Below are 13,204 nucleotides of genomic sequence, written 5' to 3'. Positions count from 1 at the left end.
ATTTGTGTAAGATTTTTCTAGATGGTTCCATGTTTTGCCTCTTCATCTTGATCATTGAAATTACAACATAGGGATATGTGATCCATGTCATGTAAATTTTTGTAACAATCTCTTCTAGTATGAAATGTGTTGTAACAACCTCTTCAAAATTTAAATAAACCTTCCAAGTTAGCCTGATAGTTATTTTTCCTAAAACTCTATTTCATTCTTAACTTTTATGTAAACTCTGCATTGCTCAATCTTTACTATTTTTGATTCTTGACAATGTTGTTGCTCAGTCTTTGTTAACCTTTTGATGCATGGCATATATTGTGCTCAACACATACTATACACTTGGTACTTGTATACTTGGAATCCATTTGGTCATTGATGACTTGCTCGATCATGGATGAGACTCGATACATATAGAGAATTAATTTGTGACCATACACTTATTTCCTATAGAACTGCTTGGTACATACTAGCTTATGTACATTACTCGACCTATGTAGAGTAGCTCGATTACAATGATGACCATTTGACTTTGCCTTGTAAATGACTAAGTGATTAACACTAATAGAAAATAATGTTTAGAGATACCAACTATAATGTCCTTTTTTTCTACTATAATCTTCATTCGTACATTTCCTATGAAAAAATTTGAATATCCCTTTTTGTTTCTAATATTTCCCTTTTTATACTCTCTTAAGAGGAACAATCACACCTCTTTATAACCACTCATTTATAACATTAATTATGATAATATTATTCTGTTAATTATTGATCCTAAACATAATATGATTATACTATCAATAATAATATATGTTGATTATTATTGATGTAATTTTCCCTCATTAAATATCACCAATTAGTATATTCGTTGAATATATTTATTTAATAATAATATTATTATGTTCTTTTATAACATAGGTAATTGTATGTTATAATATTTATAGTTAACATATCAACATTTATATTTTGAATATTATTAAATAATATCAATATATTAATATTTGATTTATTGTACCTATTTAAGACGTATGTGTTGATTAAATATATATAACCATGATATGATAATATTTATATTGCCATAATATTTAATATATATTATTTATTCATTTGAATATTATAATCTTATATCATTTTGATATGTTTGTATTAATAATACAATCAGTAATAGTATATTATATTATAAATAACTCATTGATTTATTATTTCAAAATAGGTACATCACACCAACAATCTCCCACTTTGACATTAGTGGAAAAAACACTTTTCATATTGAAATCTATACAATAAATGAGTTCTCCCCCTAAGTCTTATGACTTATGAATAATGAATAACAAATCCATTCAACCTTTATACTTTACCTATATACATTTCTCTTTTCCTTCTTCAATACACTCTTTTTTTTCAATATACATTTCTCCCTTTATGCATTCCCCCTTGTTTTTTAACACTATACACCACTATTGTTGGGGTTGAAAGGGTTGAAGTAATCCATATGTTTCAATGAATTCCTTGTGAACTCTTGTAATCATGGTCAGTGCATGATTCCATGTGGTTCTTATTGCCTTTAAAATTTGATTATGTAACTATAGTCTTGTAGCTAAATCAATTAAGCTCACAGTCATTGATAAGTTATGATCTTCTATGATAAGATCTTGGGTTGCTTTCAATTCTCTCTACATGACCTCCAAACAAGGTATCATCATTGCTTGAATTGAGATCAATTTGGTTCTCATGTTGATGTCAGCTAGCTCAAGCTTGACCGAAGTGCCTTGAGCATTCAGTAGAGTATTATAGTGATCAATACTAGATCCTGTTGACTCTAAAATAATACTACTGGATGCCTTCATCTCAACCTGATTCTTATTTAATTGTGCTTGAATATTGTTAGTAAATCTTATCACATCTGAAAAAATTATGTACAAATTTTGTACTCTCTCTATAAGTCCCATCAGTGCATGTGCTTTCTCTTGTAATAACACTTTCTTCTTTCTTTGTAGTTAGTCCAAACATGCTTTTCCAAAGAAGCTCATTTTTCTTTTGTACAACTTCCTCTTTATTTTACAATATTAAAAAAATTGTGTACTTAGGAATAAATCTTCTCCTATATTGCTCCAAAAATGTGTTCATTGGATCTTGTGACAGATTGGGCATAACTCTGACTAATGTGTTCATTCTTATCTATTTTTGTACTTCATATATCTATTGTCATCTTCTCTTTAGTCTTTCAAAAATATCCTAAGGTATCCTATCCTCTATTTCACAAGGAGCTAGTTTATTATTTGCAACCTTTTCCACCATAGCTTCCTCTACCTTATCTCTATCAGTTTCATCTAATGGATCATACTTTACAAATCTAAAGCTAGATAATCATGTTGATCTTTCCAAATCTAAGCATACCTCATAAATTTTCTTAGCCTGCCTAGTACGTGGTCCTCTAACTAATCTCCTTCTTCTAGTTTGAGGGGCACTAGTCTTGGTAGGCTCTACTACTCTCTACTTTACAAACTACTCGGCACTAGTAGTTGCCTTGGTGCTTTGTTTATTTGGTGGTGGAGGTGTTACTGCCTACTTCTTCTTTATTCCTTGAGCCTTCTTACTTGGTCGCATGATGTCAACTAGGTATTTTCCATTGTTACCTCCTTCTTCTTCATCTCCCTCATCACCTCTATCATGTTCTTTATCTTCACCAAGACCTTGTGTTATTTTCAATGGTTCTTTTCCTTTGCCTAGTGTGCCCAATTTAGCTTCTAGGTCCTCAATCATTTTCATCATTTTATTCTCCTTGGAAGCTATCTTGATGTTCGCAATTATCCTTTCTTTGTCTTCTTCATATCTTCCAAAAGGTTTGGCCTCGACATCTATTTATTCTTTTAGTAGTGCATCAATGTTTGCACTTACAACATCACTATCTATCTCATATTCAAAGCTTTGCAACCAATCCTTCCTCGACTAAAATGCTTGTACAAATGTGGTATCTGTATCAATAAGAAAACATATGTCACTGTAATATTATGTGACCAATTCTTCTATAATTCTCATTATCCTTTTCATCATTTGCTTGAATTCATCAAAATAAGTATTCATTGCATTTTCAAAGTTGTCTCCCAACAAGTAATAAACTCATGTATTTTCCTTATCACTGGTTTGTCTTGTTCCCATACAATATTACCTATACTAGGAAAATACTTTTGGATATAAAAGAAAGTACAAACAATTAGGGAACCAAACTTACATATTGAATTCTTTGCCTTTCTTATTGATGATAGACTTTTTGCTAGTTGTAACTTTTGTAGCTCGGCTAGATCATACTCATGATCTTTCATCACAATCTTCCATGTTTAGTCTATCTCCATACATGAAAGACTATTCAATCTACTCCATTGATAGAATTTGTGATCAATGACTCTAATTGAAAATTCTATAAGTGGATCAAAAATATTTGTAATGGATAGACCATGTCCATTCCACTTAGCTCCTATGTTCACCTCAATTTTTTCTCGACCTAAACATTGCATGATTTTCTTCTTATCTAGGGTTAGATTTTCTGCAACCATGGGTATCATCTTCTTTGTGACCTCCACTAGTACATTATGTAACTAGTACTTCATATCATGAATTTTGCTAAGAATAACTTTAATCCTTTTGATTCTAAAATTCCTCAAAAATTCTAGGGCACAAGTTAACCCTTTCCTCTCAACAATTTGAAACTTGTCCTTCAAGGTTCCTTCATTACACAAATTCTCATAAGCTTTCCAAATTTTTGTAATCTTCTACTTCTCCAATTTTGCACATATAAAAATTTCTAATACCATGAATCATAATGATTTTAGTTGGTATCAAGGATAATGCACCCATTAAATCTCCTTTTACAACAACCTCTAGAATAACATGAAACTTACGTGGATGACAGGTGTCACTCTTCACCAGTTGAACTTTACTAACCTCTTGGCTAATTTTAGTTGTCGATAAAGCTACCATGAACATAACTAGGGTTTGATGTTCTTCTTTTTCTAGATACTGAACACTCATTCATGATGTTTACCCATTCAAACTTCTTTATCAAATCACTCTTGAATTCTCTGCTAGTTTCTTGAATTTTTTAATCACTTTGAGCTCTTCAAAAATATGAATGCAAGGTAAGAATAATGTCTTCAAAACTTATATTATACCTCCTTTTTTATTGATTAGGACCTCTATAACTATTTTGTACTTCATTTAGTGGAAGCCAGTTGTCTCAATTCATACTAACATAATAGCTCAGTCTCTTCCATAATCTTTGATTTCTATCATATCATTTGGTCTCTATTGGAGTGCTTGGTCTATGTTGCAATGCTCGGTTAACATAGACAATTTTATTGAGACTCGATAACCTTTCACAAATATGTTCTTATACATCTTGTATATGCATTTATGAACTTTTGACACATTTTATGTAAGGAACTGATGTATGACATATCAATTAGGTATACAGTTTCATGCATACCTCTCTTGCTTAGTTAGAGATGACATGATCACCTTCTCCATTGGATCATGTCACCTTGGCTCCATTAGCTCCTCTATTTACATATTCTATTATCTTTTTCCATTTCTAGTTCATCTCATTCTTCACTTGCTCAATGTCCACTTTTTCTTTGTGTTTATCCTTTGTTTGATTTTTTGAATCTACTTGAGTCCTGCAATTCTTGATTAGATGTCAAAACTTGTGACACTTAAAATATGTATTGTTAGGTGCATAATTCTTCTTCCTTTGATTTGGAGAGTAAGGTTTTGTCTCTAATTTGCATTCAAATTCTCTATGTCCATAGTTTTGATAGTTGTAGCAGTATCCTTCAAATCTAGGTGTGGTAGGTGTATTCCTCAGTCTTGACCTCATCTCATGCATTTGATGTCCTTATTTACTATAGTAAAAATAGTTAACCAATAAACTTAGGTTTAGATATTTGCATACCAAGTTTTCTTTGGTAGACATTTGTAGTATGACCAAGTTTTCTATAGTGATAGCATGTTGATTATTTCTTTGGCTTTGCATTTCTCATTTCTCCATTCTTGGATGATTCTCCTTTCTCGATGCATGAATCCATTAGAATAGCTTGATGACTTCATAAGTTATTTAAAGTAATTCATTTGCTCATTTTCTTTGTTGAATTTCTCCATAGATTCCTTCTCATTCTTCAATTCATTCTTCAATATCTCATTTTGTGAATTGAGATTTGCAATTTCCACATCCCTATGATTCAGTTCGTGATATGCAAGCATTAGTCGATTCATCAAATCAATTTGTGTATTTGTGAGCTTCTATGCATCTAGTATCCTTTCTTCAAGTATAGTATCCATTGCACTTTTTTCTTCTTCTACCATAGTCTTTTCTTCTTCAAATTTCTATCTATTTTCAATTACTTCACATAGTCTTACTAATTGGATTTCATGTTCTCTTTTCAGTGCTCTTATTTCTTCATTTAGGATTTTTTTCCCTATCTAGTAAATTAGAAGATTCTTTTTCATTTGGATTTTTAGATTCAAATAGTCCTTTAGTCTCAACTTCTTCATTAAAGTATTTTTTTATTTGGATGGAAATTTCCTTTCTCCTCTTTAGGGACTCCTTTAGATCTTGTCTTGCCTTCTCAAGTTTCTACAATGTGAGTTGGATGTCAATTATTTGATTGTCAATAGTCTTGTCCAGTCTGAAAGCCTCCATCTTCAAGATCTAATCTTCAAGCCTATAAGCTTCTTTTAGAGAACCAGTGCTTATATACCAATTGTTGATTTATGGAGGTGTAAACTAGATACTAAGAAGGGGGGGTGGGGAGGTGGTGAATTAGAGTCTTTGACACTTTATACTTTCAATAGATTCATCCACATCTATCTATAAATTGTGCATGTAAAACTATTAATGTAAACTCGTTACAACATGTAAATTAGTTCAAATAACATGCATGAAAGTAAAAACTCATAACACAATATTTGTTACCTAGAAACCCTCCAAGGTGAAGGTAAATCTGGGGTGGGGATTGTTGGTCTCATATTGGTTTTGACAATTGAGTGTCAACACACTTAACCACTTCTTAAGTTGATGTCGAGCATAATACAGAGGCTGAGCTACAGTGTGTGTTGGGCCAAAGATTCAATAGGTGCTAAGTGAACTTTAGGTGCCAAATGAAGTTCAAGTGTCAAGTGATAAGTGATGTCAAGTCACTATAGGTGCTAAGTAGAGTATAGATGCTGAGAGAAATAGAATCACTATAGGAGCTAAGTGAGACAAAATTCCTATTTGTGTTGAGCATCAGCAATTAGTAAGTGCTGAGTAACATAGAATCAGCATATGAGTTTATATCTTCACAAACTTAGATGTAAATCATTTTTTTGAGCTAACTCAGGATGAATCTCGAAAGATCTTGAAGATAAGATCGAATCTTTTGCATTACCTATGTAATCAACATGCAACCAATTAGAAAAATGGAGAAAGCATGCAACCAATAGGAAAAGTGCAAGAATTTAGTAGGAAATGAAGAATGAATATTGATCATAGATTCATACCTAACCCTAAGTCTTTGAAACCTTTAAAAGGAGGAAAAAACCCCATTACGTGTGTGCATGAGTAAGAGTTTATGGGAGAATTCTAGCAAAGTACAAAAGGGTGTAAGGACTGAGAGAGAGTAGAACAACATTGCAAAATTCAATTGATCAAGAATAGAGTGTCAGAGTTTTGAAGAGAGACATGTTAGATCAAGCAAGAATAAAAAAAAATAGAGCAAAACAAGGATCTAGAATCAGAAATTGAAGATTGCAAGTCATCAAGTCAAGACTTTCTAATACTCTCAGCCATTGTATTAGGAATGAAAATCCTATGATGATAGGTCAGTTAATAGCCATGTTGTAAGCCTTTAAACAAGGTGCTAAATCCTTTAACAGAGTAACATTCCAAGTGAGTGTTTGTAAATCCTTTAACCAAGTCACTTTTAACATTGTGTAAAGTCTTTAATAGGATAAGCTTTTCACAAGGTGGACCATTGGAAGTGGTCAAACTTTGTCACCTTAAATAGTTACATATTACTGCAGTGATACTTTGTGGGCGTCATCCCCACCCTAGTTTTACCTTCTCATTTTGGAGGGTTTCTAGGTTACCAAAATCTTGTGTTATCTATTTTCATGCATATCTTTCCTTTCGTGTTTATTAGATGAATTAGATGCATGTGAATGATTTTAGCTAAAAGGTTTTGTAATTGTTAAAGTTAGTTACTTATGATTCATCACCCCCCCCCCTTCTAAGAAGTAAATCTTCCCATTTGTAAATTCCAACAATTGGTATCGAAGCCTAGTTCTCACAAGAAGGAACCTTACAACTTGGAGAAAAGATCTGTAAATAGAAGTCTACAAACTTGGAAAGATCATAGAGAATTAGGCAATTGATATACAACTTTCTCTACACACTTTGGAAGAAGCCAGGGAGGAACTGAGAAAATCCTTAAAGAGAAGAAGAGATATTACATAGCTGAGAATGATACACAATACAAGGAGATTGACAACTCAAATTTGTTTGCAAATGGAGATTCCAAAGAGTTTGATGCAGCAATAGTAGACCTAATGGAGAAGAACAAAGCTCAAGAAAAAGAAATCAGAACTCTCAAGATTGAACAAGAGTCACAAGCCATGATGCTTTGTGAGGTGACTGAATAGAAGAAAAGAGCCATTGAAGATAATACTATGCTAGAAGAAGACAAGAGAAATCTTGCCAACAAACTAGAAGAAAAGTCAATTGAACTTGCAAAGATTTTAAACATGCAGCTAGACACCCTAAGCTAGATGATGAATGCACATCATGAACTGAATGTCAAGGATATTGAGATCTGTACACTGAAGATGAAAAATGAACAATTGAAAAATGACCTAAAAAGAGAGAAGGAGATTGCAGAGAGCTTCAACAAACCCAATGAGTCCATCAAGTACTCTGAGCAACTACTAAAATCACCAAGGGCTAGCAATGATACTTCAGAACTAGATTACACTAGCACTAAACAAGGAAAGTCATCCAAGACTACAGAAGAAAGGAGTAACAAAGGTAAGAACACTAAACCTACTTATCATTTTTGTGGTAAAAAATGACATACCTTTAATGTATGCAGAAGCAAGAATGCTCATCAACATGACAAACCTAAGAATGTGAGTCATTGTCATAAGTGCAAAAAGCAAGGACATCAAGCACATGACTATAGGACTAGGACTATCAAAACACCAAGATTTCAAGGTCAATACTACAATTGCAAAAATTATGGACATAGATCTTTTGAGTACAAATAAAAGCCTATGTGAAAACCTAATAAACTAGCAAGGGGAAATAACCATGTACGTCACTACAATTGGGACTACAACACTAGGTATAGTTGTCATTACTATCAGGAATATAGACACATTCTTGAAAATTTCATAACGACACATTTCATTGGAAACTACAATAGATGGTTGAGTCAAATCACATGTTTAAGTTGTTTGAAGACTAGTCATATCAACAGGAATTGTCCAACAAGGTCAAAGGCATCCAACTCAGAGATCAACAAAGGAAAAGGAAAAATGGATGTTGTACACATTAGAGGAGAAATGAATAAGACATGGAAGAAAAAAGATGGGAGTAGCACATCAAATGAAGGGATCACTTCACCTAAAAGGTCAAGTGGTCACACTTCATCAAACTAATAAAAGAGAAGGCATGAGGGACTAATTTATAAAGATTTATCATACATCAGTTCCTAAACAAACAAGTACTGAAAATACGAGATCAAGATGAATAGACATGCAAAGTTAAAATTTCAAGATTTCATAAGTGTTGTCGAGTTGCTTTTAGATGTCGAATAAAATTCCAATACAAGATGAGTTGATTGTCAAAATCAGTGGAAGTCGAATGACTAGTTGTAGCTGAGTTGGTAGAGGAAGTCGAGTAGAGAGAAATCTCAATTAAAATCAAGTGAGTGATACTTCTATGGATGTCGAGCAGTGAAAGGACAATGGAAGCTGAGTAAAGAAAAAATCCTTAAGAAGCCTCGTGGACAATTGTAAATACACCAAGCATTAAATGCAATGAAAATAGGATATATTATCATGTTTTGAATCATTTTTCTTCATTGTGAACAAAGAAAAAAGATGAAGAAGAGTGAAGAACAACTCCAAAGTAGAGAATCAAGCATTTGAGCAATTTCAACAGTGATTCAACATAATTTCATTGAATTTGAGGTATTTACATTTGTACCAAGTTATGTAGTTTCACATTTTATTTGTGTTCAAACCCTAGGTCACACAAATGGCTTCTAGCTCTAAGAAAACATAGGAGAAAGAGCTATTTGATGTTCAACTAGTTCCCAACAAATTAAACAACCTAATTTCTAGCCAATCCTTGTAGTGGCATATAAAAATGACCTAGCCAGAGCCCTATCTGTCATACCCTCTAAGGTAGTTATGGTCCAAGATGTTAGAATATGTTACAACTATAAAATTGGAGCCATAGGAGACATGAAGATGAGGGAAGCTTATGAGAGATTGTGTGAAAATGGAGTTTCGAAAGAAGAGTATCAAATTGTTGAGAAGAAGGGTTTGACGCTAGCCCTAGAATTCCCTACAATTTTCAAAATTGAATGGATCAAGATAGTGCTTAGTAGGATACATGATGGAAGTTTATGGTTGGAGGATGGTCCAGTAAAAATTACAAAAAAGGATTGTAAATAGAGTGACAAGATACCTAACCCTAAATCAGCCAAAGACCCTTAAGAGTGATTCCAAGGAAGCAATTGAAAAGAACACTGGTGTTAAGTGGAACAAGAGAGGAATGACAATAGACACCATCCAAGACCCTCTTGTTGATTTTTCTATTAGAGTTGCACACAAATTTTACCAATCCAACAAACTTAATAGTGTGCCTTGCATTTCTGTGGATGTAGGTTACAAATTAGTGAAAAAGGATCATACTTATGATCTTGTAGAACTGCAAGTGTAGAAAATTAATGAGAATTTAGTAGCAATAAAAAGAACCAAGGGAGCATAGTGCAAGTTTGGTGCTATTTTGATTTGCATATTTTTCTATGTACAGAATGAATTTCCTTCTTTTGGTAAAGTAGTCTGGAAAGAAAATAGGTTTATCATAGCTCAAGTTAACAACTATATAGAACAAATGGGAGCTAATTTTGAGACCCTTATAACTAGTTATTTTGAAAACTTCAAGAAGTCCATGAAGCAGAGGCTAAGAATACTAGTTTCATTGGTAGAAAAGCATGTAAATGATGTATGCTTTCTTGTAGATATTGATTATACTTATAAACAAGCTACCATACTAAGAGTTAGATGGCTAAGACCTCTTGGCTATGAAATAAATATAGATGGGGCATCAACAGCTATAACTACACTACTAGCTAAGGAAATGGACAAAAGTGCACCATATTTTGGTACATTTGATGTGGTTAGGTCAAAGGTGGATATGGAGTTAAAGACTACCTCCACACTAAAAAAGAAGGACAAATTGGTTAAGAAGTTAAAGGCCACATTTGGTAAGGGCACAATAGAAGAAGAAGAAGAAGGTGCAGAAGTAGAAGATGATGAAGAAGAACAAGGATAGGAAACACTTGCCTTTAACCCAAGGCATGAGGGAGGATACAAAATGTAGTGCCTACCCTCGTTCACATCTTTTTTGGACATTGTTGTTATTATCAGACTTTAATAGACTAGTTTTATGTTGATGGATTAGTGGTATTGTTTTGATACTATCAGACATTATGTTATGGATTCAGTAGTTATATGATGAGATCAATTAGATTTTACATTTCATGCATACATGATGATCATTATACTATTTTCAGTTATTACTGATGATTAGATGGTTGGTTTATTATCTTATGTGTTTTATTATGGATACTTACCCCATACTTGCATGTGTATGGTGTGCGTGTTTTCTTAATTGTATGGTGTTTCTGATGTGATTAAGGAAGGGAGTTGTAGTCACCTGCTTAGTCGGGATCTACACGATGCACCACTTCCTGCCATTGTCTATTTAGCTTAGCATTATATATATATTGTATGTACATGCATGGTTTTTCTGCAGGTTGCAGGTACCGGGTATCGACTTCCTTGAATTGCCAGGATGAGCGTACCCTATTATACTATCTCAATGATAAGAGAAGGGAGATAAATTCTCAAGTCCAAATCCCAAACCTTTAAACCAATTGTCCTAGTGAGGTAGGACAAGTATCTGGATATTTTACCCACCGAATGTGTCGGATGACATGATTTGTGATTTTTAACCCTTTAGACTGATTTTGAGTGATTTTCTCTATGATGGGTTTTCATATTTTATCTTGGAGGTCTATGGTGAATTGTCTATTAATTAAGTCTTAATAAATGGATTTAATTAATAAATTAATTATTTGAGAAAATTAATATAAAATATCATGTTATTTGATATTTTGATTGTAATTAATTAAATGTGAATTATTGAGGAAAATGAATTAAATAAAAGAAAATTAGAATATTAAAATTAATAATAATAATAAAATAATAATAAAGTAATAAATAAATAATAATAATAAAAGTTATAAAAATTAAAACGAAAGTTATAAATATTTAATTGGAAATTATATAAAAAGTAAATTGGAGTTATAAGCTTGCATGGGGATTAATGCACTTCTCTATTTCTCATGTGTCAACAACATAGGGGTTAGTGCATCAATTAAGCACATGGTGTCTACAACCCTATGGCTCATCAAAAAGGTTGGAAAAGACCCATGCTTAGTTGGTGACACCTTCTAGCTGTTTCTAGAAGCATTCTAGATGTTTCCTGAAAGCTCTTTATATTCAGGCATTCCTAGAAGCTTAGTCATAGCGTTTGGAGTGCAATTGGAGCATTGGAGGATTCGAGAATTCTGAAGAAGGGAGCTTGCTCTATAGGTTTTCTAAGGAAGAGCGATTTAGCATCAAAATCCAGGTAGATTCTTGTGTTTTTACTTATGCTATTTCCGCATCATGCATTTCTTGTCTTCTTCGTGTCTTCCATATGTCTTCTGAAGAATTTCATAATTTACTGTGCAATCTCAATATGGGTAGATTAATTTATTTGAGAGTTTTTATATGCATGGATCTATAAAAAAAAAAAACACGGGGCTAGGGTTGAAATTTATAGTCAAACCCATTAGATTAATTATTGGAAATTTTTGGAGATTAAAGGTCTATGGAGGAATTCTGAAAATTGAAGTTTGTATTCATATATTGTCAATTTGTTTATACATACGTATATATATTATTTATATATATATATATATATATATATATGTATGTATATAATATATATATATATATATGTATATAATATATATATATATATATATGTATAATATATATATATATATGTATATAATATATATATATATATACATATGTATATAATATATATATATATATATGTATATAATATATATATATACATATGTATATAATATATATATATACATACATATGTATATAATATATATATATATATACATACATATGTATATAATATATATATATATATACATACATATGTATAATATATATATATATATATATATATATATATATATATATATATATATATATATACATACATATGTATATAATATATATATATATATATATACATACATATGTATATAATATATATATATATATACATACATATGTATAATATATATATATATATATATATATATATATATATATATATATATATATATATATATATATATATATATTATATACATATGTATGTATATATATATATATATATATATATATGTTTGTTAAAAAATCGGATAACATACCGGTGGGCGGAAATGTTTTAATAAACATTTTTCGCAAATGAAAATCATGTAGCGATTGTTAAAAGAATAAACATTTTTAAGCATTGAGTCGGGGTGGGATGAGACCCGCACCCCACTGTGGATGCAACGTACCCCGTCGCAAGTACTGCGACGGCAGTGGTACGCAATACCACTGATGCCACAGGCCCTGCAACTGCAGGATCCTGCGTACTGGCGGTTATATTAATAATGTGTGTGTTATTTTTATTTTTTAAATGTTTGCCATATTTGATTTGGCATTAATCGAATTTGATTAAATCGATTTTGTTAAATGATAAATAATTTATATATTCATATATGTATTTATATGTATATATTTTAATAAATATATATATATAAGTATG

The sequence above is a fragment of the Cupressus sempervirens genome, chromosome 10 (genome assembly GCF_028749045.1).
Source record: "Cupressus sempervirens isolate cs-2001-9-10 chromosome 10, ASM2874904v1, whole genome shotgun sequence".
Lineage (NCBI taxonomy): Eukaryota > Viridiplantae > Streptophyta > Pinopsida > Cupressales > Cupressaceae > Cupressus > Cupressus sempervirens.
This window is presented reverse-complemented; position numbering follows the sequence as displayed.